Source organism: Saimiri boliviensis, chromosome 1 (assembly GCF_048565385.1).
Source record: "Saimiri boliviensis isolate mSaiBol1 chromosome 1, mSaiBol1.pri, whole genome shotgun sequence".
In the NCBI taxonomy this organism is placed as follows: Eukaryota; Metazoa; Chordata; class Mammalia; order Primates; family Cebidae; genus Saimiri; species Saimiri boliviensis.
The window spans coordinates 246,386,037-246,413,534 of NC_133449.1; the positions used below are offsets into that span (position 1 = coordinate 246,386,037).

General features: G+C 38.3%; 1 long non-coding RNA gene across 6 annotated transcripts in view; it reads right to left on the minus strand.

Annotated features, from left to right (window-relative positions):
• The window catches only part of LOC104651022 (uncharacterized), a 57,848-nt gene that overhangs the window by 27,287 nt on the left and 3,063 nt on the right, over positions 1-27,498 (minus strand). The window contains exons 2-3 of one of the 6 annotated variants that reach the window (XR_012513701.1): positions 23,574-23,683; positions 1-4,250 (exon numbers count right to left, since the gene is read on the minus strand). The exon at positions 1-4,250 is cut by the window's left edge and continues 16,565 nt beyond it. This is a non-coding gene — a long non-coding RNA (uncharacterized LOC104651022). Of the gene's footprint in view, positions 15,073-23,573; positions 23,684-27,498 lie in introns of all 6 variants that reach the window. The other 5 variants (XR_012513699.1, XR_012513700.1, XR_012513698.1 and 2 more) reach the window with 5 other exon arrangements.

A 27,498-nucleotide genomic window follows, 5' to 3' on the forward strand; every position in this document is an offset into this window, starting at 1 on the left:
AACAATAGTATCAACAAAAAGCCCCCACAACAACCCCATTCAAAAGTCAGCAGCCTCAAAGATTGAAGCTAGATATCATGAAAAGAATCAACAAAAAACTGCTGAAAACTCAAAAAGCCAGAGTGCCTCTTCTTTTCCAAATGATTGTAACGCCCCTCCAGCAAGGGTACAGAACTAGGAGGAGGCTGAGATAGATGAATTGACAGAAGGTGGCTTCAGAAGATGGGGAATAATGAACTTTGCTAAGCTAAAGGGTCGTATTCTAACCAGATGCAAAGAAGCTAACAACCATGATGAAACATTACAGGAGTTGTTAACCAGAATAACCAGTTTAGAGAGGAATATAAATGACCTGATGGAGCTTAAAAACCCAACACAAGAACTTCACAATGCAACTGCAAGTATCAATAGCCAAATAGACCAAGCAGAGGAAAGAATGTCCCAGCTTGAAGACTATCTTGCTGGCAGGCAGATAAGACAGGCAGACAAGATTAGAGAAAACAGAATGAAAAGGAATGAATGACACCTCCAAGAACTATGAGATTATTGAAAAAGACTGAACCTACAACTGATTGGGATACCTGAAAGAGACAGGGAGAATGAAACCAAGTTGGAAAACATACTTCAAGATACATCCAAGAGAACTTCCCCAACCTAGAAAGACAGATTAACATTCAATTATACAAAATCCAGAGTACACCATTAAGATACTCCACAGGAAGATCAATCTCAAGAGACATAATCATCAGCTTTTCCAAGGTTAAAATGAAGGGAAAAATGCTAAAGGCAGCCAGAGAGAAAGACCAGGTCACCTACAAAGGGAAGCCCATCAGACTAACAGTGGACCTCCTGGCAGAAACCCTACAAGCCAGAAAAGATTGGAGTCAGTATGCAATATTCTTAAAGAAAATAACTTCCAACCCAGAATTTCATATCTGGCCAAACTAAGCTTCGTAAGTGAAAGAGAAATAAAATCATTTTCAGACAATCAAATACTGAGGGAATTTATCACCGTTGGGCCCGCCTTGCAAGATCTCATGCAGGAAGCACTAAATATGTAAAGGAAAAATCATAACCAGCCACTACAAAAATACACTGGAGTACAAAGACCAAGAATACTGTAGAGGAACTACATAAACAAGTCTGCAAAATAACCAGCTAGCATCATGAGGACAGTATCAAATTCACATATAAGAATATTAACCTTAAATGTAAATGGGTTAAATGCCCCAATTAGAAGACACAGAATGGCAAGCTGCATAAAAAGTCAAGACGCATCACCGTGCTGTATTTAAGAGACATGTCATGTGCAAAGACACACATAGTCTCAAAAGGAAGGGATGAAGGATAATTTACCAAGCAAATGGAAAGCAGAAAAAAGCAAGGATTGCAATCCTAGCTTCTGACAAAAAGACTTTAAACCAACAAAGATTGAAAAGACAAAAAAGGACATTACATAATGGTAAAGGGTTCAATTCAACAGGAAGAGCTATTTTAAATATATGTGCACCCAATATAGGAGCACCTAGATTCATAAAACAAATTATTACCACTTCTACTGCTATGTTTTGAGAAATGTGGTGCTATTCTGATTCTTGATCCTTTTATGAAACTCATTTCCCCATATCTCTGGAGATTGTAGGATTTCCTCTTCATCACTAATGCTCTGAAACATTGTGATGATATGAAATGGTGGAGTTCTATTTTAGAGCATTGTGCTGGGTAAACATGCCTTTCAGTTCTGAGGAATCCTCTTAAATTACTTTTTATACGTTCCTTGCCTTCATTTTCTCTGTTTCCTCTTTCTGGAGCTCCTATTATTTAGGTATCAAATTAGGCCTTCCAATTTTCTTATTTTTTCTTTCCTACTTTCCATATATTTGTATTTTTATAATTTAACCTTCTGCAATATTTACTAAATTGTGCCTCCAACATCTATCTCCTATTTTATGTAAACTTTCTTTATATTTACTATTGCAGTTTTAACTTCCAAAAGCTTTTCTTTTCTTTCTTTTCTTTTTTTTGGTTCTGTGATTTTTTTTTTTTAACATAGCAATCTATTCTTTTTTTAAATGAAAGTAACAACTTCTTTTATGTTTCTGAACTTGATGGTATACATCTCCCTGAAGTGCCCCCCATTTCCTCTAAGTATGTTTGGTGTCTGTCATATCAAGAGGGTTTCCTTGCCCTTCTGGTATTCCACTGCGTTTTGCTGAAATCAAAAGTTGTCCACCAGAGCTGATTAGAAACTGTGCATGTGCACATAGCCTGTTGGCTATAGTCTTCACCGTAGGGCAGTTTAGCTGAGCCCATCCCTTGGGGCATGCCCAAGGTCAACATGTTATCCTTGAGGAGTTCCTGATGTCAGGGTCTTAGTTCTTTTCTCTCCCCCAAGTAAGATTTCTGTTTTTCTGCCAGCAGCATGTTGATTTGACAGCCAGCTGTCTGGGAACTGAGAGGGTCAGGGGCAGTTGCTGTACAAAGTGGGAAAAGGATAAAAGAATAATTGCTTCATTAACACACTGTCACTGAAGCCTTAACCTCATCTTCACCCTCGCTTTCCAGAGATACCTGGGTCTTGGGGGATTTTGTAACGTAAATTGAGTTTCCGCTCAGCTTTCCTTACTAACAGTTTAAAAATCTGCTTTCTCTGGTCCACTAAATCCAAAATTTTGAGATTGTTTTCTTCTTTCCTGTTCTCCCTTTTATTATATGTTGTGCCTTTAACTAGAAATTTGACTTAAGCTTTTTAAAGGATTGTCAGATCAATTCAACAAACATATACTGAGCACCAATCATGTGCCAGGTTCACAGATTCATCACATTAACGGATCTGTGGGCTTTTTGGTTCTTATTAAATGCTGGTGTGGACTGATAGATGTTTTTCAAGCTTCTATTGTTCTCCTTGAAGCCACTGGGCTACTTTATCCAGCTTTTATGTCTTTTGTTTATTATATTATCTCTAAGGTGCCATTTGTTCTTTTTCTTATGTTCTATCAACTGAAAATGTTTTCCGCATCTTTTAGATTTAAGTACATAACCTATTTCTGAGTCTGTGTCTTCTTTCTACCTAAGAATGCCTCCTTTACCAACCTGCAATAAATAGAGAGGACCTAACCTCCAACTAGTTAATAAAATTACTGCCAATTTGTATTCAGGCTAAAAATGGATCATCCTCTCCACTCCAATTGGACAGTGCCATGATTCTTCCTGTGTCATAGACCTGATAATAGTTTCAGAGATACTAAAATTAATCACCTTGTCCATTAACATTATTATTTACTAGCACCCACTGTGTAGCAAGGACTGTACTAGGAGTTTTCTTATGTGTCAGACAGAATTGTTTTCTGGAGGCATAGCCTCTGGATTACAACCATACCAGTTATTAGCTATGCGACCCTGGATAAATTATTTCTTTGTGCTTTGTTTCCTCATCTGAAAAACAAGATAATGGCGCTACATCGAATGACAACTGTTTTTTCTGTAATTTGAATATAATAGCATGTCCTCCAAAAATCATTTTGGATATTATATGACCTGATATATGTCAAGTCCTTAGTATGGTACAATTATGGCTTCCCAAGAATCCCCCAAAGTCTTAATTCATTTCAGCATAAACTAAAAAGTCCAAGACCAAAGTTTCATTGGAGACAGGCAAGTTCCTTCTGCCTATGAGCCTATAAAATCAAAAGCAAGTTAGTTTCTTCCAACATACAATGGTGCATAGTAGCCATCATGTGTAATCTGCCTTCATTACTATTATCTTATCACTATTTTTATCATCCCATTTAACACATGAGGACATGGAAATATTCAAAAGTTGATTCAATTTCTCCATGGCTGCATAGTTAGGGAACAGCAGAACAGGAATACATTCAGGTAGTTCAATAATATCTTTTTCAAAGTCTCAATATAGAACATGTCCATTAAAAATTTAGGTTTTAAGTCATTGATTACATATTTATTATTTTCCAGTTATATATGGATACAGTGAATAAAACAGTTTAAATACAACAAGACAGACTCATTAGGCAGGATGAGAGGAGAAAGTGAGGAGGGCGTCTGTGTATATTAGTCTATTCTCACACTGCTGTAAAGATCTACCTGAGACTGGGTAATTTATAAAGAAAAGAGGTTTCATTGACTCACAATTCCACAGACTGAACAAGAGGCATGGCTGGGGAGTCCTCAGGAAACTTACAATCATGGTGGAAGGTCAAAAACAGAGCAAGCACATCTTCACATGGCAGCTAGAGAGAAAGAGAGCAAAGGGGGAAGTGCCGCACACTTTTAAACCATCAGATCTGGTGAGAACTCACTATCCTAAGAACAGCAAGGGCAACACCTACCCCCATGATCCAGTCCTCTCCAACCAGATCCCTCCTCGAACATTGAGAATTATAATTCAACATGAGATTTGGGTGGGGACACAGAGCCAAACTATTATTTTGCCACAGCCTCTCTGAAATCTCATGTCCTTGCTACATTTCCAAAGACAATCATGGCTTCCCAACAGTCCCCCAAAGTCTTAATTCTTTCTGGCATTAACTCAAAAGTCCAAGTCCAAAGTTTCCTATGAGACAAGGCAAGTTCCTTCTGCCTATGAGTCTACAAAATCAAAAGCAAGTTAGTTGCTTCCAAGATACAATGGGGATACAGGAATTGGGTAAATGCTCCCATTCCAAAAGGGAGAAATTGGCCAAAACAAAGGGGTTATGAGTCCCATGCAAGTCTGAAACCTAGAAGGGCAGTCATTAAATCTTAAAGCTCCAACATAATCTCCTTTGACTCCATGTCTCACATCCAGGTTACACTGATGCCAGAGGTAAGCTCCCAAGGCATTGAGTAGCTCTGCCCCTGTGGCTGCTTCCACTGACTGGTATTGAGTGCCTACGGCTTTTCCAGGTACATGGTGCAAGTTGTTGATGGATCTGGATTCTGGGGTCTGAAGGATAGTGGCCCTCTTCTCACAGCTACACTAAGCAGTGCCCCAGTGGCGACTGTGTGAGGGTTCCAACCCCACATTTCCCCTCTGCACTTCCCTAATAGAGGCTCTCCATGAAGGTTTCACCCCTGCAACAGACTTGTATTAGTCCATTTTTCACACTGCTATAAAGAAATACCCAAGACTGGGTAATTTACAGGAGAAAGAGGTTGAATTGACTCACAGTTCCACATGGTTGGGGAGGCCTCAGGAACTTACAATCATGATGGAAGGCGAAGGTGAAGCATGGACCTTCTTCACATGACAGCAGGAGAGAGAAGTGCAAATGAGGAAGTGCCACACTTTTTAAACCATCAGATCTCATGAGAATCCCACACTCTCATGAGAACAGCATGTTCTCCATGAACTGTCTCCATGATCCAATCACCTTCCTCCCTCAACACATGGGGATTACAATTCAAGATGAGATTTGGATAGGTACACAGAGCCAAACCGTATCAAGACTTCTGCCTGGGCATCCAGGCATTTCCATACATCCCCTGAAATCTAGGCAGAGGTTCTTAAACTTCAACTCTTGTCTTCTGCATGACCGCAGGCCCAACCTCATGGAAGTCACCAAAGATTGGGCTTGCACTCGGAAGCAATGGTCTGAGCTGTACCTTGACTTCTTTTAGCCACAGCTAGAGGTGAAGCATCTGGAATGCAGGGCACCATGTCTTAAGACTGAATGGGAGCTTGGGCCTGGCCCACAAAACCATTTTTCCCTCTTAGGCCTCCAGGCCTGTGATGGAAGGAGCTGCTATGAAGGTCTCTGAAATGCTCTGGAGGCATTTTCCCCACTGCGTTGTCTATCAACATTTGGCTCTTCCTTAATTATGCAAATTTATGCAGCCTTGAATTCCTCACCAGAAAATAAATTTCTCTTTTCTACCACATGGTCAGGCTACAAAGTTTCCAAACTTTTATGCTCTGCCTCCCTTTTTAATATATGTTCAAGTTTCAGGTCATTTCTTTGTTTATGCAAATGAGCACAGGGTTTTAGAAGTAGCCAGGCCACATCTTGGATGCTTTGCTGCTTAGAAATTACTTCCACCAAATACTCTAAATAATCTTTCCAAGTTCAAAGTTCCACAGATCTCTACAGCAGGGGCACAATGCCACTAGTCTCTTTGCTAAAGCATAGCATGAGTGACCTTTACTCCAGTTCCCAATAAGTTCCTCATCTCCATCTGAGACCACCTCAGCCTGGACTTCACTGTCCATAACACTATCAGCATTTTAGTTACAACTACTCAACAACTCTCTTGGATGTTCCAAACTTTCCCTTATCTTTCTATCTTCTTCTGATTCATCTAAATTGCTCTATTCTCTGCCCATTCTCCAGTTCCAAAGTTGTTTCCACATATTCAGCTATCTATATAGTAAGACCCGACTTCTCTGGTAACAATTTTCTCTATTAGTCCATTCTCATACTGCTATAAAGAACTACCTGAGACTGGGTAACTTATAAAGAAAAGAGGTTTCATTGACTCACAGTTCCACAGGCTGTACAGTAGACATGGCTAGAGAGGCCTCAGAAAACTTAAAGCATGGTGGAAAGATGAAGGGGAAGCAAGCACATCTTCACATGGTGGCAGGAGAGAGACACAGAATGAAGGGGGAAGTTTCACATGCTTTTAAATCATCAGATCTTGTGAGAACTCACTATCATGAGAACAGCAAAGGGGAAATCTGTCCCCATGATCCAATCCCGTCCAACCAGGTCCCGTCCCCAACATTGGGAATTACAATTCAACATGATATTTTGGTGGGGACACAGAGCCAAACCATATCACCATGCAATGGGGCAGTCTGGCACAAGGTATCAGCCTGAGTGGCATGAGGAGGGCATACACTGAGGGGTAGAAGGGAAGTAGCACTTGCAGTCCTTGGCAGAGTTTCAGAGCCCAAGGGAGGTGAAGAGGGCACTTGTATGGGAGAGGCAGCAGTGACAAAGGAAGATGGGTTACATATAGAGACATTAACCAAATAAGGAATTACCTGAAAGATAATGGGAGAGGCGTTTCTCATTGTCAGGGTAGGGGGTTACAGATATGGAAAGGATGAAAACTGGAATCGACTTTGTGGTGTTCATTTGGAATTGAGGGTATTGGTATGAACTGTGTATCTGTTGAAGAAATGGACGTCACAGTTTATAACTTTCCCACAAAGAAAACGCCAAGCACAGATGGCTTCAGAGTAAAATTTCCCAAACATTTAATGAATAAATAATAACAATTTCACTCAAACATTTCCAAAAAATAGAGCAGAAGATAGATAATTCCAAACTCATTCAATGAAGCCAATGTCACCATGATATCAAAAATAGGACAGATACTACAGCAAAGGAAACTACAAATCAGTATCCCTTATGACAATAGATGTAAAAATTCTAAACAAAAGTTTAGCATATCAAATACAAGAATATATTAAAGGTATAAAAAGACAGTACATCATAACCAAGTGGGGTTCATCTGAGAAATGTAAGATTGGTTTAACATTAAAAAAAATGAATCAATGGAATTCATCACGCTAACACACTAAAAGAGAAAAACATGATTATCTCAATAGATGAAGAAAAGGCAGTTGACAAAATCCTGCTAAGATTCTGTTCTACCTCATCAAGTACAACCTCTGTTGAGAAGGATCACTGAGAAGGAGAAACACTGATAACTGTCTATTCTATTCTTCAAGATATTTAAAGCTGGGACTCCACAGCCACTATGGTTATATGTGGCTCAAGCATATATTCTAACTTTCACTTACCTCTTACCGAAATGCATTAGCCCTTATCATTTATCTCGTTGTCTCCCAAACTCTGTTGCTTGAAACAGTAGCATTCCTTAAAATATGAGGCCCTTTTTGGAACCTCAAGATGCACATTAACATATTAAAAAGCTAAGGTCAGGGAAGAAACCATATCCAAGATATTTTTATTTCATGTGAATTTCAACCATTAGTGTCTTATCAGGGGAATTATTTCTATACTTACTAATAGAAGCATTTTATTTTGACCCATCCATCCATTCTTGCTTATATATTATATAATTATGTATAGGAGCTTATAAAAAAAAATAGCATGGCTAGAGCAGTCTGGGAAAACTTGGTGGAAAGGTGAATGGGTAAATGTCCTGGACTCTTGCCTGCTGCCAGTTTACAGTCATCTTCCTTAAACACCACTTTCCTCCCAGTGCTCCTCTGCCTGTGTAACCTCCTACACACATCAACTCTGTATTCCGCCATGGAAATTAGTAACCTTTCTTAGATATTTTCCCAATTCTTTGGTTTTAATATCTTTTAAATGTATAAAAGAATATAAAATGCTTACTCTAGATTAATAAAAACAATCTGTTACCAAGAAAATGTTTTAAAACCACAGACAAGATCAATGAAAAAGATAACAGTTGTCCCGGGGAAGCCCTTTAAGGGGTTTCTCTCTATATACCCAGAGAAAGCCATGTGATGAAAATGAAATTTCTTCTAGTGTTTGCTAACACAGTGTTTCTTTCTATAAGCATGGAAAACATATTAAAAAGAATTGTGTCCTGTGAGAGGTGAATCTATAAAGAAGCTGGGCATCAAGTCATAAACCTACCACAGGAAAGTAAAATAAAAAGGGAAACGCAGCAGAGCATTTTCCTTTTGTGTGCTCAGGGCATTAGTGAATTATTCTTTGTGCAAAGCACTGCACATCTGGGAAGTGAATAGTTTAAATAAGGTAGTAATATATTTAAGAGCACCTTTTGAAAGTTACAATCCCCAAGGAAGATAAACCATAGAATCCTTTCATTGCAAAAAAGAATTCAAACATATTTGCTATAACAAAGGAGAAAAATGGATCATGGTATGTGTAATATGCTGAATGTACAAAAAATAACATTCTTGCTCAGTCTGATCCTGCATAAGCAATTTTTCAATTAAAGTACCTTTTACTCAACACTTGAAATAGTTCTTGGATGAGTTGTAAAGTACTAATGTTAACTGCAGTGGGCCAATGTCATTTAGCGTAAACAGGAACAAGACTTCAACTAAGCTAGAATAGTATTACAGACATTATTTTGATTCTTCCTGTGAAGATTTAGAACCAAACCTCATAAAAGCAGAAAGATACTGAAATCAATTTATAATGATCTGGCCTTAGCTGGCAAAATCAGGACAAGCCCTTAAAATACATATGCTTTGAAGCACAGGTCCAAAAGAAAACATACATTTGTATCTTAGTATGTTATCTATTTTGTCTTCCAGGTTCAAAAGGCAAACAAAAGGCCCAAATTATAATTATTAATGGCTTCAGAAATACATTAATATTATCTGTACTAAGGACATGTGTAGAGGGATAATGTCAGAAAAATTGTGGAGAAAACAGAATATTACACATATTCATCAAAACTATTACTTTCTATCTTTCAGGAAAGAGGCTTTCAAAACAGAAACGGTTTTAAGTTAAACAAATCCATCTTTACCCCCTTTTTGGGATAAAGGAAAACTTAAAGGTTTGGATATCTGAAAAGTTACATCCATTTGTACACATAATTTTACTCCAAAGTATATTTATCGAGAGAATGCACATTTGGTTAGGACTTAGCATCTTAATAGTACTGCCATGGTCACTGTGAAGTACTTTTAAAAAATGAAAGATATAATCCCTGCCCTCTAAGGACTTTTTATCCTGTTAATTTTAGAATTCTAGAAATAATACTAGATATGGTTTAAAACTAAAATGCATTTTATTTTCTTGGTGAAACATACTCGAAGAAATTCATATTAAGCAAAGATACAATCCTGAATAATCTTTTTAATTACCTGGATGAAAATGGTCATCTTTATATCCAGACAGCACCTACCAGTAGAATAATCAAAAGAACAGCTGTTTTCCTCATTAGATTACTGGCTCACTAAATTTTCATTCAGAAAAGACAGTTTCATTGACTTCTGTCATATTTATTTTTACTAAGACTATGTCCAACAGAAATGCAAGCCTATGTGCACTAAGAGATAGCACAACCATATTCACAGCAACACTATCTGTAATGCAAACTGTCAGCAACCCAGGTGTCCAACACAGTAGAATAAATAAGTTGTCATTTATATAAGGGAATACTACATAGCAATGAAAATGAACGGACTGCCTCTACATTCAACATCATAGATAACAAGTGAAAGAAACAAGACAAAAGAATATATGAAGTATGATCTAATTCTGTAAAATTTCCAGAACACAACACTTAACTATATGGTTACATATGGTACATATGGATGCACATCCAAGTGGTAAAACTTTAAAGAAAAGCAATAAATGATTACTTTAAAAAGCAAGAATAGGCCAGGCACAGTGGCTCATGCCTGTAATCCTAGCACTTTGGGAGGCCAAGGCGGGTGGATCACCTGAGGTCAGGAGTTTGAGATCAGCATGGAGAAACCCCATCTCTATTAAAATTACAAAAATTAGCCAGGCATGGTAATACATGCCTGTAATCCCAGCTACTCAGGAAACTGAGGCAGGAGAATCTCTTGAACCCAGGAGGCAGAGATTGCAGTGAGCCAAGATCATGGCACTGCACTCTAGCTTGGGCAACAGAGCAAGACTCTGTCTCTAAATAAATAAATAAACAAAATGAAAGGTAAGATTAGAACTTACTCAGGGAATAGGAATTGAGCTTGGAGAGAGGGTTGTGAATGGAAAGAGATCCAAAAGACTTCTGACATGCTAGTCAAATTCTTCTCTTTTCCTCCTTCTCCACTTACTTATTTTACCATGAGTGGCAGTTACAAAGACTATTTATTCTTACAACCACTTTTAAGCTGTACATGTCACAGGTTATCACTTTCTTGTATTTACACTTCAGAGTAAAACATGTTAAAAAAAATCCCAAGGATTAGTACGCTAAATAATACCCACAGACACACAGACACACACAGACACACACACACACACACACATCCCCCACTCTAATTAGCTTAAAGGAGAAAAGAAAAAAACCTGATTCTATATTAGACTTCCCTTGTTTTCCTTCTTTTCTGCTGAGCACATATTAAGTGTGCAAATGTACTTACCAACTAAAGAGATAAGAGTTTCGAAGTGCATCAAAATGTGCTATTCAGTGTCATGAGTGTTATTTGTGAGCTTCAAAGGCTTATGTGGCTTTTTTGGCTGATGCTGGAACTGCATGTATGTATTCCTATTCCCCCACTTGTCTACTGACAACACTGGCTGATAAGCAGTATGCAGAAGTGGTGCTTGAAAAAAATGGGCATCTTCCTGTGCTTACAGCTGTGACACAGAAGCAGCTCAACTTTGATCTTACACCTATGGCCTGCCCCTAAGTTTCCTGCTTCCATCATTACTGTGGATTCTAATCTTAGAAAAAGCCTGCCTCATTGAAAAAACAAATACACAAACCTGAGCTAACCCAGCTATGTCCATCTATAATATTATTTATCTGACTTAAGCCTTAACCTATTTTTCTCCATGCTCCTGAATTAGTTGAGTACTAGGTTATTGTGTTAGCAAATTAGCTCCCTTTCATCTGCCCTGAATGAAACCTGTAACAAATTCTGATAACTGGTGATGGCATATCCTTAGAGCCTCTTTCAGCAATTATCCTAATAAAAATCTTGGTTAACAGACTGCAATATCAAACTCTGACATATACATCAGAAAGAAACTGAGTTGACGAATTGCCCATCTCTTTATTCCAGATTAGATTTTCTAAAGGAGCACAGAAAATCTATACAGCAACTTTATTCTCCCCTCTGTGATCACTGGTATTCTCTAGCTCCTGGGTAGGTCAAAATCAATTTAACATTTAAAAGTCCCTAAGGTCATGCTCGTGGCTCACGCCTATAATCCCAGCACTTAGGGAGGCAGAGGTGGGAGGATAGCTTGAGCCCAGAAGCTCGAGACCTGCCTGGGCAAGAAAGTGAGACTCCATTTTCTGAAAAAAGGAAAAAAAGAAGATAAAAATACCGCAATCTGATTTATGTTCTCAGAAAATTAAATTTTTCAAAATCAATACCACCTAGTAATGTTCTGGTGCAAAAAAATAAAGGCAATACAGCTCACTCCATCATCCAGAGGCTTACCCACAGCACAGCTTAGTCCAAGCAAAGCTTGATCCAAAGCTTGGTAAAATAATTAACAATACTGCTTAAGTACATGTGGTCAACAGTCTGTCTACTTAATCTACCATCCAGAATCGAGGCCTTAAAGGCAAAATAATTATTTGTCTCTCTTTATTCTGGCAAAGATAAAACACTGAATGAAAATGGGCATCTCTTTTTAGGTTGGTGCTTTATTTCAGCCTGAGTTATACTTTCTCTTGTTTCTAAAATAAGGTGAATAGGAATGACTTTTGCAAGGGGGAAGGATAAAGGACAGAGATATAGAACAATTTTATAAAGTTACATTATTCTACTTAAATGATGTCTATATTGTAGCCTAATACTTGTTTCCAAAATACTATGGCTCAAAGGATATTTCTCCAAATAAAATTACATGCTGTAAGAACGTGCTATGACAGAGCAAATACAGACCATAACTAGTAACCCTATTCCTCACATCACTGTTATAAACGGGGTGTCACTAAATTAGACTTTCCCAAACCATCATGCCCATTCAAATACATATTCCAAGCCTCATTTAATACTGAAATTATGTCGGGATAAGTTACTATTTGGCTTATACATACCATGTTTACTTTCAATTTTAATGAAATGAAAACTGACATAGAGCATATAACATTTTTTGTGGGAGCAGAAGCCAGTGTGGTGTAGGACAAAATGTAAACTTCTTATATTTTGAAAAGGCATTTAAAAAAAAGAGGAATAAAAGTATCACTTTACACTTGTGAATAACTGGGATTCAAACCGTCTGATTACATGCCACAGCTGTCCTGAGTTTCCTTAATAATGATTTATCCAAAATCTTCGAATGAAAAAAGTGATTTTAGTAACTGTAACATCTCAGGCTTTTGTTTATCATGAGACAGACATGTATTCTCATTTTTTTCCACACTCTGCCCCCAGTCATCACTTATAAAATAAAATCTAAGTTTAAAAAAAGCCATGCATTTGCCAACCAAACGTCTTCCTTGACAAATATTATCTGAAATTAGATTACAGCTATGTGCCTTCTTTTTCCACTCCTCAGTGGCAGTTGGCGGCAGAGAAGAGATGATCAAAGCAACAGCAGGATCTAGAATTTCCACACATTAGCATAGATTATTTCAATTAAACACAAGTTCAGAAATTAAGTATAAATGGTTTCTACATAAAATATGGTTTAAAATTAATGAAGTACTTCTATTAGGTTGGTGCAATTACTGAAAACTGCAATTACTTTAGCACCAACCTCACAGAAAGAAGCTTACCTGTTAATTCATTAAAGTCAAGATTGTACCTATTCAGATAATCACAACCATCTAGCAGCTTCAATTAAAATATTTCCTTTAATTTATCTCTCCTGAGATACAGAGAGCAAAATCATTATTTCACTGGATTAGTTTTTTAATTTTATAAGGCAATATGTGATTATTTGTACAATGCTAGAGTTCTGAGTTGTGATAAAGACTATGGTAAACAATTGTTAAACTCATGTTTCCCTCAGTTTTTGCACTTATTTAAGCCAGTGGTTGCTTAAATAAGTAATGTGCTGTGTATACACAGAAAATAAACATTTAAATACCTATGTTTGTGTTAAATCGTGCTTCTTTAAAGAAGGCAAATGAACAATTCTCACTCAGCACACATAATACCCCCTAGTTAGATATTTTAAAGTTGCTCAACTCAAACAAGGAGTTCTAAAACAATCGCCCAAAGCATGAAAAACAATGTCATCTTAACAGATCAGTTTTCTAAAACTAACTGCATAAAAAACTAAAAATGGAAGAGAAAAATCTTTGACATAAAACTTTTGCTATCAAGAAAAAATATAACAATTACTTTACAAAATTTGTCATAATCTATTTTATACCCATCTGTGGTCCTTGATACATTCATTGTTGCTTTTCAGTATGGAATTCCCTCTCACTTAGTGGCCCTGCTTGGGTTCAGGTGTCCAGAGGTCTCTACAAATCAGGTGGAAGAAGATGATGGAGAGGCTGGATAGCAGAGAACACTGCACCAAGGGCAGGGCTGGGTAGTGGAGGAGAACATGCCATGGCTGTGCCCACTCAGAATCCTCAAGTAACACAGTTGTCTAGGTCAGTGGTTCCCAAGCTTGTCTACAAATTGGAATCACCAGGGGAGTTAGAGTGCTCCTGACACCTGTGTCCCATCCTGAGAAATTGGCTTGGGATATGGCCTGGGCTTTGGTATTTTAGAGATCTCAAGGTGATTCTACTGTGCAGACAACTTTAATCACACTGCTTTATATTATTTTATATTTTTGAAAAATTAGGTTCAAGTCAATTTTAGGATGCTTCTTTTATCAGTCTCAGGGCATTTGGGGAAATCTAGAGGACTACTTGTTCTAGAATATTCGCGTAACTATAAATCCATGGAGGTAAACCAAGATCCAAAAGCAAAACTGCAATATAATGGAATTATTTATCATTGTCAAAAGAAGAATAAAAGTAGAAAAAGGCATTCAAATAAGCTAAAATTTATAAAATGTTTCTTCAAGACAAGAATTATGTGTATGAATTTTTTTTTCCAAACCCAAGCCCTAGAAACTTTCTTCTGTTTGCCACTTGAAAATCAGAGAGAAGAATGAGAGAACACTGTCTACAATAATGTGGGTTTAAGTAACGATCGGGATTTGTACAACCTAGTCCAGCTTTCCACCTTATCAGATGGACCAGGGGCAGCTGCTAGAACAAGGAAGAAGGAATTGGGTATTACACATGAATAAACCTGCGAAGAAGCTAAGTTCATTAATGTTCTGTTGGCAGGAATCAAAATGACGTAGAAGCAGCCAAGCTGAATTACAGGTTTGATTTACTTAAGAGATACATGTTATGTGGACATCAGCATTTTTTTAAACCAGCCTCAAGGCAGCCTTGATGTCGAGACCTTGTAATCCTTCCTTTCACAGTAAGATCCAATTGTATTTCCCTGCAGCTTCTCCAACTCTTGTGGGGGTATATAAGCTGTGAGTACAGAAGAAATAAAATAGTTTTAAAAGTTCAAGTGTCAGCTTATCAAAAGTACATATTGGGAGTACTAAATATCTCTGCTCCCCTACTTTTTTTTTCCTAAGATAAATGAGTAGATTGAAACTGGAAAACATGTATTTCAGTGTCAGGTTCACAATGGGAATATGAAGCTTCATTCTGATTAATGGAGCTAACATAGCTTAACCAAAGCACTGAGCTGAATGTATCACTCCTTTGAAATGAAAACAATGACTAGATCACAATAGGGATATGTGGATGTTGCCTTCCCACCTCATGACACAATGTAATTTGCTGTCAGTTCAAAATTTTACCAATAGTTGGGCAAACCAAGGCATTACCTGCTTATGAGGAGCAATAGTGCCTAAGAGTATAGTGGGTGTGAACTGTAGCCAGTGGACAAAAATAGTGAAAAGCAACTTGCGTGTTCAGTCTTAAAGGTTTCTTTGGTTTAATGCAATAGAATGTGTTCAAATGTCAATATAGGTAATTTTCAAAATTTTCCCGGTCTCATTGAGAGTTGACTGCAAATCACCAAAGCATCAAAATAGAAGGTAGTTCTCGATTATTTCCAAATAAACCAAATCATCCACAAGGATGTGCTCTTCTGGCAAGTGACATGACAACTGGGTTTTCATTTTGAGGGCCGACTGCAATCAGTTGTTTATTCTGAGGCTTCAAACTTAACAGGTCCAAAACGGAACTGTTCTAGTTTCAGATGTAGGGATCATTTCCCTCAGTCTTCCGATTTTACTTCCCCTGTACATGCTGCCAAACTTAGTTTTCCACCTACACAATCAACAAACCAGAACTGGGAGTCATCCTGGGCTCCTCTCTTCGCGTTTCAGTGCCTCCCTCCATGTTCTAGCCATCGTAGATCCTGACTAGCAAATTCATTCGCCCCTACTGTCCACTCCGTTGGTCACCACCACAGGTCACCACCCTGGCAGGTTGTCCTCATCTTTCGAGCTTAGACTATTGTATTAGCATCTTCTTTGGTCTCCAAAGGCCTAATTTTGTGTTCTGTCAACACTCCCCCTACGCTCTGGAGTTTTTTTCCTGCCCTGCTACTCATAAATATGAGTATACCATCTCCCTGCTTATTCTCTGAAAGCTGTGTGCCTGTACCCTTGTTTTTCCTTTACCTGGAATGTTTATTTACCCATGTTCTTGCTGACTAGCTTTTGATACACTTAAACTTAAGAAATGGCCAAATATTTTCTCTGTCAAACCTTTTCTGATTTATCAAGCTAAGTTAGGTATTTCCTCTTCTGTGTTTCTTATACCACCTTGTAATTTATTTCTTACATGTTGGTCTTCTCTCCTTACTTATGACAGGGAGCTCCATACCCTGCTCAATACACCCAGGACTCAGAAAGTGCTAACGAGTCCACTTGTGTCAAATCGATGAGTCTTCATCTGCCTACAGAAATTAGCTGGGGAACTTTACAAAATACTGAGGCCTGGACTCTACTGCAGACCAATTCAAGTGGAATTGCTCAGGGTGAAGCCTGGGTACTTGTAGGTTTAAAAAAACTGCCCAGGTGATTCTAATGTACAGCCAGGGTTGAAATCCACTGTGCAAAACCACTGATCTCAAATGCTAGTTAAAGCTGTATGAAGAAAATAGGAAGTTTGATTTTTTTTTTTTTTAAAGGATATTGTGTTAGTTATCTATGGCTGGGTAACAAATCACCCCAAAATTAGCAACTTCAAGCAGCCTTTCTCTCACAGTGTCTCTTGGTCAGGAATCCGGGCACAGCTTAGTGGGTTCTCTGACTCAGGGTTTCTCAGAAGACTGCATTCATGGGATGTTAGCCAAGGCTGCACGTGGGGAGGAGGAAAGCTTGCATGTGAGCTCACTCGACTGGCTATTGGCAGGACTTGGCTCCTCACTGGCTGTTGGCCAGAAGCTTTCTTTGGTTCTCCTGCCTTTCATCAGGGCAGCTGGTAGCATGGCAACTGGCTTCCATTAAAGTAAGCATGTGAGAGAATGAAGGAGTGAGCAAGGTGGAAGCCAGAGGTTATCTATAACCTGCAAGTGACATCCTTGCTTTTTGCCAGATTCTGTTTATCAAAAGCTCTAGCCCAAACTCAAAGGGAAGGGATAATACAAGGGCACAAATATTAGGAAGACAATATCTTAGACACTGCCTACCACAGACATTTAATGATGATACTCTGCCTAAAAACTAATCTACCTTAAAGGAATCCCAACTAGACTGTCTTAAAATTAGGAGCATGCACATCAATGGTTTTCTTGTAGAACAAATGTCATATGCTTTGGTAGAGATGAACTAAAGGTAAACTGACAGGTGTACTTTCTAATAATAAATTTATACTTTTGTTCAATTTTCTAACCATAGCTGCACTAATGTAAGGCCATTTAGACAAGGCAGTATCAAGGCAGGGTAGCTTGCATAATTCCAGCCTTTACAGGCCTTATGAATTAGGTCAATGTGCTTTCCAAGGACTGAAAGTGCTCCTTCTTTTTTCCTAACATTTTCCTACTTACACAAGTTCATAGAAAATAGGCCAGACACTCTAAGGACTCAACACAAAATCTGGTTTTAGTAAAGAGCAGGTACAGTAAATCTAAAGGTAAAATATCAAGCAAAATAGGCAAGTTGATGTACTGATATTAAGCTGATGAGAGTAATCAGTTTTAAGTTTATTGCTCATTTTAGCAGGACAAGCTAATGTATCGAACAACACTGAATACTAACGTTAATAAATATAATTTAAACCTTCCTCAAAGGCCCTATCAATACTAAAGGATTCATTCATCTGTGGACTGCTTACCAGCTAATGCTAAAAATGCATGTTAAAAGTGCTTAATGATATTTAACAAAACTATACCAACTACTAAAAGTGAAAAGAAACCCTTGTGAAGGCACAAATGACTTGCACTCTTGAAACCTGATGTTGACAGCACATTTACACAAAATCCTAAACTAAATTTATATTCCAACTACAAAACGACATCTCATAAAATCAATTTGTTTTTGGTGCAGAGAGTGAGCACTGGCCTTCCAGATTCTAAGTACTGCCTTTGATAGCACTTTTTTCCTTGAATCATTTTCTAAATATTTGTTCAAAAATATTTGTAGCTTGTAAAACCTGATGGGATTTTAAAAAGGATATGATCATATTGCACACTTGTAACAGATGTTAACAGAATTGTGCTTTAAGTACTTTTTGCATGTGCAGAAATTACTTATGAACAATCTGTTGTCGTTTGCTTTTAAAAAGATTAAACAGCACCGTTGGGGGAAATCTGCCCTTTCTTTCAGCTGAGGTAGCAATTCTCAGTGACATGATTATAATCACTAAGACCTGGAAGATAAGGCCGTGATCAGCTACTATTAGCCAACATAAATAATTCTGTGTCAACCACTGTTAGTTACAGCAGATGTGAGGATTAAAGCTAGTAACCTAAAGATTGCTGAATCCCTATAGCCCTTTAATATGCCTCTCAACCATCCAGCTCTCATGGCCTAGATAGGGTTATTTGGGGCTTAAGTTTGAATATGTTAACCTTACTTAAAAGATGGCATCTCAGCTGCCAAGCTGAATGATTAAAACAGACAGGTCACCTAAAAATCTAGTAAGCTTTATTTTCACAGTAGTTAGTTAGCAATTTTAAAATTACATTCTGTGTATCCTAGTCATGAGCAAATGAATAAATATTCTGCGGATAATGGCAGCCAGGTTTCTTTCTGTTAAAGGAGTCACAAACATGGAAAAGGGAGAAACTAGAAAGCAGTGTTTGACTGGAGTTGAAGATATCAGTACAAATTTGCGGTTTTTAGTAGCTAGAAATAAGTATTTTTGTATATATCTGTCTGTTGAGAGAGACGACTACAAGCCATGACACACCAGTAGCAATGAGCAAACATGACACTCAGTAGATCTTGGTTCCTGAATATCATTCTACGTGGAAAGGAAGCAGAGCTCCTTGGAGAAATAGCTAATTGCAGGGCTAGAGTGGGAACAGTACAAGATGAAACGAAACATCCTGTACCAAAAAGTAAGAAAGGCCCCAAAGAATGATGAGGACACAAGTAAAGGACACAGACATCCTGGGGCTCCCATTGGTCAAATCTGGGACAGTGAGAACATCAAAATTAGTAATAACAGTAACAGTATTTGGTTTGTTGACTAAGAATCCATGAATTCATTCTGTTATTAACAAATAAACAAATGAATGGGGGAGAAAGGAAAATGCTTTCTTTCAGTAGAATGTCAACTAATAAATATTGAGTTAGAAAATCAGTCACTCAACGATACGGAGGAGGAACAGGTTTAAGTGTCCCATGGTAAAGCATTCAGTCTCTACAGCACCCACTGACATTAAAGAGCTGTTTTTCAATAAGGATACAATTCTCTGATGCAGATGATATCACCTTGCTCCAGAATCCCAGGGGCCCATATTGTGACTCTTCCACTAGACTTGCCATAAATTCCACACTACATCTTTTCCTGCCACTGATACACTATGGTCTGCTGGGTCATATGATCCAAGTGTCAGGGCTGCTTGCACCTGAAGCCGGCAACTGTTGCAGAGCCCTTTCCTGCTCTGGGCCCTGTTCAGAGGGGGCAGCCTTCCACATCACTTGGTGTATGATGAGCTGGTGCATTACTCCTAGATGTGGAATACTAGTGCTATACTTCCTTATTGGTGTAGAGGCTGTAAGATGCAGCAATTTGTCTTTCACTTCAGAGAGGATAACTCAATACTGCCCTGAACACTGGACCTCTAAAAACTTTGTGACTGGTCTCCGAGTCTTCAGTGTTTTTCTCCCACCCTCTGGCACTCATGTATCTTACAAAGGCCGTCACCATGCTATCTCTTCCTCATCCTGTCCAACAAGTAGGATGTCAACAAACTGGATCAGTGTGGTGTTCTGAGGGATGAGACGGTCCAGTTCTTCATATTATGACTGAGAGTGAAAGTTAGCATAGCCTGAGGCAGAACTCAGCCTGAATATTTTTGTCTGTTTTACATGAAGGTGAACTATTTCTGATCCTGTTTTCCAACTGGAATGGTATAAAATGCTGTTACCAAATCAGAGTACATACCATGTATCTGTATTGATCTGCTCTAGCAGTAAATCCAGCACAGCAGCTAAGAGCAGGGTTGTATAGTTACTGTCCAGGATCTATTCAGTTTCTTGATAGGATTGGGACCACCCCTCTTCCATCCTTCAGGTTTTAAATAGTGGGACTAATTTCCGTTATTCCTCCAGAATACAATATTGTGTCTGATTTACTATCTTAGCAGGAGTGGGAGGCAGTTTCAGTGTTTTACTTGGCTCTCCTCACTATGACAGCTTAGTCCACAGACCCAAGCACCCTTAAAATCCAATCCCAAGAGTGTTCCCTGGTTCTTACCAGTACATCAGCATGTCCCAGCTGGGTTATGTAGGGATTTAATCCTGGGGATTTAATCTATACTTGGCAGCCAGTATAGAAAGTAGGGAAGTTGGAGAAGGTTGGGGAAAGGACTACTGCCTTGCGGCAACAAGATTTTTTATCTTCCCGCACAGCAGACATGCTCGTTAGACCCGAGGGCCCAGAGGGAGCTGCAGGGGCATCCATCTAGATCCCATCCCATGTTCAGAATCCCAGGTTTCTGTACCTATACATTAATAGACCTGCCTGGTCTAAATACTCAGTGCTCCAATGTCTCTGGAGCTCTGTGACTCTTAATTAGCCTCAGAACTGTGGTTCAATGGAATCTGCCCTACAGGTGATAAAGCTCTCTTTATAAGTTACCATAGAGCCTCTCATACTTAGCTATTAACTGCTTAATAGTCCCATTTCTCATTTTCCACCTGTTGTGTTTAAGTATGTTTGCAACAACCAGCTAACTCTCCTCTCATTGCAGGCATTATTTTCAAATGCCTCAATCACATTTACCACCATTATTTCCCTCTACTGGGACATGGTTCTAAGTCAACACTGGTGAAATTATGCAATTAAGCTGCAAAGTTATGCCAGGGATTATGAATGCTCCATCTACCAACCAAGGTGGCATCTTCTCGGTCAGGTAATTGATGGGACTGTCCCAATTTTACCCCAGAAGCAGATGCCAAGATGTGATTAAATGTGTAAGACTTTTTATTAGGGAAAACACCTGTGAGAGAAGCTAGGGAAGGAGCTGGGAAAGAACTGGCGGACTATCATACTAGGATGCAAGTTTGACCCCAAATGTCAGAGAGAGGGAAGGAAGTTTGGGTGGAAGTGTACCAGATTGCCATGTAGCCTAAGAAAGGGTTGGCAAAGCAATGGGGGATATCCTTGAGCCTAAGTTGGCTATTAGAAGAGTCTTGTGTCTCCTACAGTCTCTATGATACTCAGTTGCTGAATGTGACAAAAGCAAGGTCTTAGCACACAGAGATGGATTTCACAGCATAGCAAGCAGCTGGGGCCCTTGGTGAATTAAAGCTCCCTGTAGTTGGAGGTCTGTGAGGTACATTCTTACAGCAGCAGCATCCTAGCAAGAGGCAGAGCTGGGATTCAAACCAGGTAATTTGGTTTGAGTCTATACTCTTAACCACTGAACCAGAAGGCATGTCTTGAAATTACAGAGGTCTGAAATAAATCTATCATGCAAAAGATTTATAAGGAGTCTGGGCCAGACTAGTAGGATCTCTAGGATCCTCTAAGGAGTTTGTATCTCTACAGACAATAAAGTGGGGGATACAGGGCGAGGCCACATCACAGTTAACATATAGGTCTATGTCCCATATGCATTAGATACATGCATGAATAATTTACAGACCGATGTATAGCTTTGAGTTCTGTGTGGTATAAAAGGATTAGCAGATTTAAAGACAGATGCAACAAAAAGTGATTCCTGTACTGCATATAAGATGTGTCATGCTGCATATATGGTAAAATGGTCCAAAAAGTGCTGACAAAGCATTCATACCTTCTAGGATATAAAAGTCTGAAAAAAAGGACCAAGACAAATCTATTTTCTGTAACTCTTTATAAAACCTTACTGTGGTACAAGGCAATCAAAAATTCATTGAATTTTTACTTTTAAAAAGTTTATTAATTTATGTTTTTGAGATAGGAGGTCTTGCCATGTTTCCCAGGCTGGTCTTGAGCTCTTAGGCTCAAGAGATTCTCCTGCCTCAGCCTCTCAAAGTGCTGAGACTACAGGCATGAGGCACTGTGTCTGGCCACTATTTATTACCTGTATTAAAAATTCTATCATTTTTCACACAGAGGCACTATTGCCACTTAGGCTGTGTGTCAAATCTGCATTTACAGGCTAAATAAAGAACTTAACTACTATTTATAATATTAATTATGTGACAATCTATGTTAGCTGCCAACAATCAACTTACAAATAAATTCTACAGAATATAACCTTTATTATCAAAAGGAAGTTACATGTTTATTAAACAGGTATTATTAACACTATTTTATAGCCATAAGAATCCAGGCATAAAGTTTCCTTGACCCACATAATGAGACAAAAGATGAATCCAGAACTAGAGATAATATCAGAGTCCTATACACCTATATTCACTAATGGTATAACTCTACAAGTGTGGCATAGTCCTACAATAGAATATTAAAACCTAGAGATTAAAAAAAAACACACAAAAAAATTGGTCCAACTTTCTTGAAGGCAGAAATTATTATTATCTGCTTATTACAGAAAGTGGAAAATTAGTTGATCAAGGGCAAATCTAAGAACTTAGGAAAAGTTCAAATTCAAAGCCTTCAGAAACTCATCAAACTCACCAGTATTACTTATCATACTTCAAGAAGACATATACAAAACAGAATGGAGTTTCTGATTTCAGACTGTTTCACTTCCTTACTTGAAGCCAGGAAGGCTAAAAACATAAACTCAGCAGAAGCAATTAAAAATTAAGTGAGGGACCAGGATGTGTAAATGATGGTTTAGGAAACTATATTTATAGCCTGGTTATCATTACAGTTTTGTTTATTTTTTAAACTAGATTCCAAATATACACATTATACTCTGAGAGCTTTTTAAAGACACAAACTAGCTTTTAGAATTAGACTTTGGGATGCAATTCCAAATGATTTTTTAATGTTCTATAGTTCTGAATGAGAATTAATGGTTCTGAATAGAGATTTAAAAATAAACATAAAAATTTGGATCAGTGGGAGAATTTTACTTGTAACTACTTGCTACATATCAGGGGTCTCTATGTAAACTTCTGAGACTCAAACACTTTACCTACAGGCAACATATATCCCATCTTATTTTACAAAGCATTGTGATGTCTTTCTATGTGAACATGTACAATAATGATAAAGGATATCTGTTCTACGAAAAGTGTATTTAAAAAGAAATACAAGTATGCAGGTCAGGATGAATGAACTTCAAATCTGAACTCCAAATTTGGCTCTTGAGCTTCCTAACAAAATTCTATCAAAAAGTGGCTTCCAAAACTATTCTTAGAATCACATACTATTATACTTACATGGGACTTTATGTAAGGAACACTGAAGCTGGGTGTGGTGGCTCATGCCTGTAATTCAAGCACTTTGGGAGGCCGAAGCAGGACTGTTTGAGGCCTCCTGGCCCCCATCTCTAATAAAATAAAAAAATAAAAAAATTAAAGGGCACTATATGACACAGACGACTATACCCTTGATAGCATCATATAGCAAACACAGCTAAAAGTTTCTGGATGGTTACTTTAAGCAGTTAGCTTAGGTGAAGGCAGAAGGTCCAAATTAAAATGCTACTTGTTGAAAATAATCGTGCTAGGGGCTGCTTTTGCAATACAAAGTTTTTACACTGAAGGCTTCTTAAACATGAATTAGAGTCTTCCCAATGGGATAGCAATTCTAATTTAATGGCTAGGAGAACCCAGTACAGAAATAAGAAGTCACCTGACATTGCTAAAAATCATTTAGGGACAGGCCTAATATTTGATCCTCTAGATTCAGCCAGAAAGTTTTGGGTCTTTTTTTTTTTTTTTTTTTTTTGAGATGGAGTTTCGCTCTTGTTACCCAGGCTGGAGTGCAATGGCGAGATCTCGGCTCACCGCAACCTCCGCCTCCTGGGTTCAGGCAATTCTCCTGCCTCAGCCTCCTGAGTAGCTGGGATTACAGGCACGCGCCACCATGCCCAGCTAATTTTTTTGTATTTTTAGTAGAGACGGGGTTTCACCGTGTTGACCAGGATGGTCTCGATCTCTTGACCTCGTGATCCACCCGCCTCGGCCTCCCAAAGTGCTGGGATTACAGGCTTGAGCCACCGCGCCCGGCTAAGTTTTGGGTCTTTTACAATTTTAGCAGGACTACAATCCAAGGCTTCAGATTTACTGGAGATTTTACTCCTCCAAAAGGAAGGCTCTAACTATAGGGAATTAGTTTGCAGCATGTGGCATTCTGAAGATTAAGCATTGTAAATATGAAGTTTTGGAGTTAAAAAAGTAAACACCCAATTTTCAGTATTATGTCAACAAAATTCTATAAACTACCCAAAACAGCAATATATAATCACCTATACTGACTGTGCTCAAAAACACAATGAATTGATTTTAAAATGTATGGAAATGGCCATGGGCAGCAAGGAATAATCAACAAGGGAAGCACCTACTATCTAATCCAGGCGTCCCCAAACTTTTTACACAGGGGGCCAATTCACTGTCCCTCAGACCGCTGGAGGGCCGTCACATACTGTGCTCCTCTCACTGACCACCAATGAAAGAGGTGCCCCTTCCTGAAGTGCGGCGGGGGCCGGATAAATGGCCTCAGGGGGCCGCATGCGGCCCACCGGCCGGCCCGTAGTTTGGGGACGCCTGATCTAACTTTTCTCCTGCAATCTGCGTTTGGAATCACAGGCTGCAAGGTATCTAATGAGGGCATCTAGTCTGCATATACACTCTTATCCCATTTTCAAAGATCTCTATTTAGATCTCTAGCTTGCTCTTATCTTAAATCATAGCACCTACAGTCTAGGACAAATTCCTTTTATCAATGAAAATAATGAACCACTACTTTCCTTTAAATACTTTTAAAAACTTGGAAATCATTAACTAGTCTTCTCTCATTAATAACTATAATTATTTTAGCCTTTCCCCAAACATCTTATTAATCTTTAGATCTCTTCTTACTCTAGGGTATTTCATCAGTTTCAAAACATACTTCGTTTGGTACTTTATTATGAGCTTCACAAATAACCAGGATTTACATTATTTCATAATTCCTTCAAACAGTCTGTTTTATTTGTAAGCAGCAATGCTATATTGTGAAGTCAATTATTTAAAACAATGTTCTAGGTATTGGGGTAACTGACCTCAGATAGCTTACATTCTAGTGGGAAAAACAGTGAACCAGTAAACAAGATATCAGTTTGAGGTAAGAGTTGTGGGGGAAAAAAAAAAAAGTTATAGGGATGGAGATGTCTTTTGTAATAGGTAGCACTTCATCTGAAACCTCTAGGAAGGCAGTAGCCCTGCAAAGATATGAAAAGAATGTTTTAAGCAATTTTTGGCTAATGAAGGTTTAACAAATTATTCTGCTGTATATTTATATGCATTCCTTCCAAATTACATAACCTTGTATTGTTCCCTACTGAATCTTGTTTTTATTTTGAAGACTAATTCTATCTTTTATAAGCTTTTCGTTATCTCCTTTAATTGGTATATTCCATAAGTTTAAGATGCATGCCTTCTATTTAAACAAGCATTTCTTAATATTTAGTTTAGGAGGTGTTTCTGCCAAATAACACTTAATAATAGTTGAAAAAATAATAACTGAAAGAACTTAAAGGATAGGCCTAAATGAGTTTTCTAGAAAATCTGGTCAAACTTTGCAGGGAAAACAGGCTGAAACAGGCAGCGTATGATCCATTCAGAAGATGAGGCTAATGGGACCATGAACCACTGAGGGGATGGTCTAATAGCAGTGAAAGAGCCTAATAGAGAACTGAGAGGTTTCTAATGTCATTCAAGTGGGATGAAGAAGCCAATCAACTGGCAAGTTACAGAAAACCTTCCCCAGCACATTAGCTCTCTGAGACATGCTGCCACCACCTGGGCAATAGGCAATTTTGAAGTTTGGGGGGATTTTAGTTATTATCTGTTAACAATTATAGAATCAAAAAACATACTTTCATTTTATAAAATCAGCATTTTTGTCAAGAAAAATAAAAGACAAAAAATGCTGATTTCATAAAATGGAAGTATGCTTTTTGATTCTACAGTTGTGTTGTTTTTTGATTTAAAAAGAGCAGAGATTTTGGCCAGATGTATTTTTTAAAATACTGTTTTATTTTTAAAGTCTCTTGTTCCCTACCTGTAAAATGAGTATAATACAATCCTGTGGGGTTGTTTAGTCTCAGGATTAGTAATAATAAGTATGAAGCACCTAGCCCAGTACCTGGTACATAATATTATTCATTAATAGCCTTTTTTTTTCGAGATGGAGTTTAGCTCTTGTTGCCCAGGCTGGAGTGCAATGACATGATCTCTATTCACTGCAACCTCTGTGTCCCAAGTTCAAGCAATTCTCCTGCCTCAACCAGCCAAGTAGCTGGGATTACAGGCATGCACCATCACACTCGGCTAATTTTGTATTTTTAGTGGAGAAGGGTTTCACCATGTTGGTCAGGCTGGTCTCGAACTCCTGAACTCAGATCATCCACCCACCTCCTCTTCCCAAAGTGCTGGGATTACAGGCATAAGCCACTGCACCTGGTCACAATAAGTAGCTTTGAAAAAATTCTTCTTCTTCAGTATAAACTTTCAAATATTGCTAAAATCTGATTACTCTAAAAAAAAAATTACTGGCTAGGCACAGTGGCTCATGCCTGCAATCCCAGAAATTTGGGAGGTGAGATGGGCAAATCACCTGAGGTCAGGAGTTAGAGACCTGACTGCCCAACATGGTGAAACCTAGTCTCCACAAAAAATACAAAAATAAGCCAGGCATGGTGGTTTGCGCCTGTAGTCTCAACTATTCAGGAGTCTGAGACAGAAGAACTGCTTGAACCTGGAAGGTGGAGGTTAAAGGGAGCCAAGATTACACCACTGCACTCTAGCCTAGGCAAGAGAACAAGACTCTGCCTCAAATAAATAAATAAATATCACATAAATGTGCCTATTAAGAAATGTATTTGCACTATGCTTCAATGGAAGAAAACAACCTCACAAAATAAAATTTAGGGAAAAAACCAATTCCATCAATGTAAGATGCAGGTGAGAGCACTCTCAAAGTCTTTTAGTCAATACTAAATTGTTGCTAAACTATATTATCTTAAAATAATATTATCTGAATCTTATTCTGGTTTCACTACTTACAACTTTGATATGGGTTAGAATGAGATGTAATTTTGTACCAACTAAGGGAAAAAAACTTTTAAAGCAAAAAAATGGCATATGACTGCCACAGGGC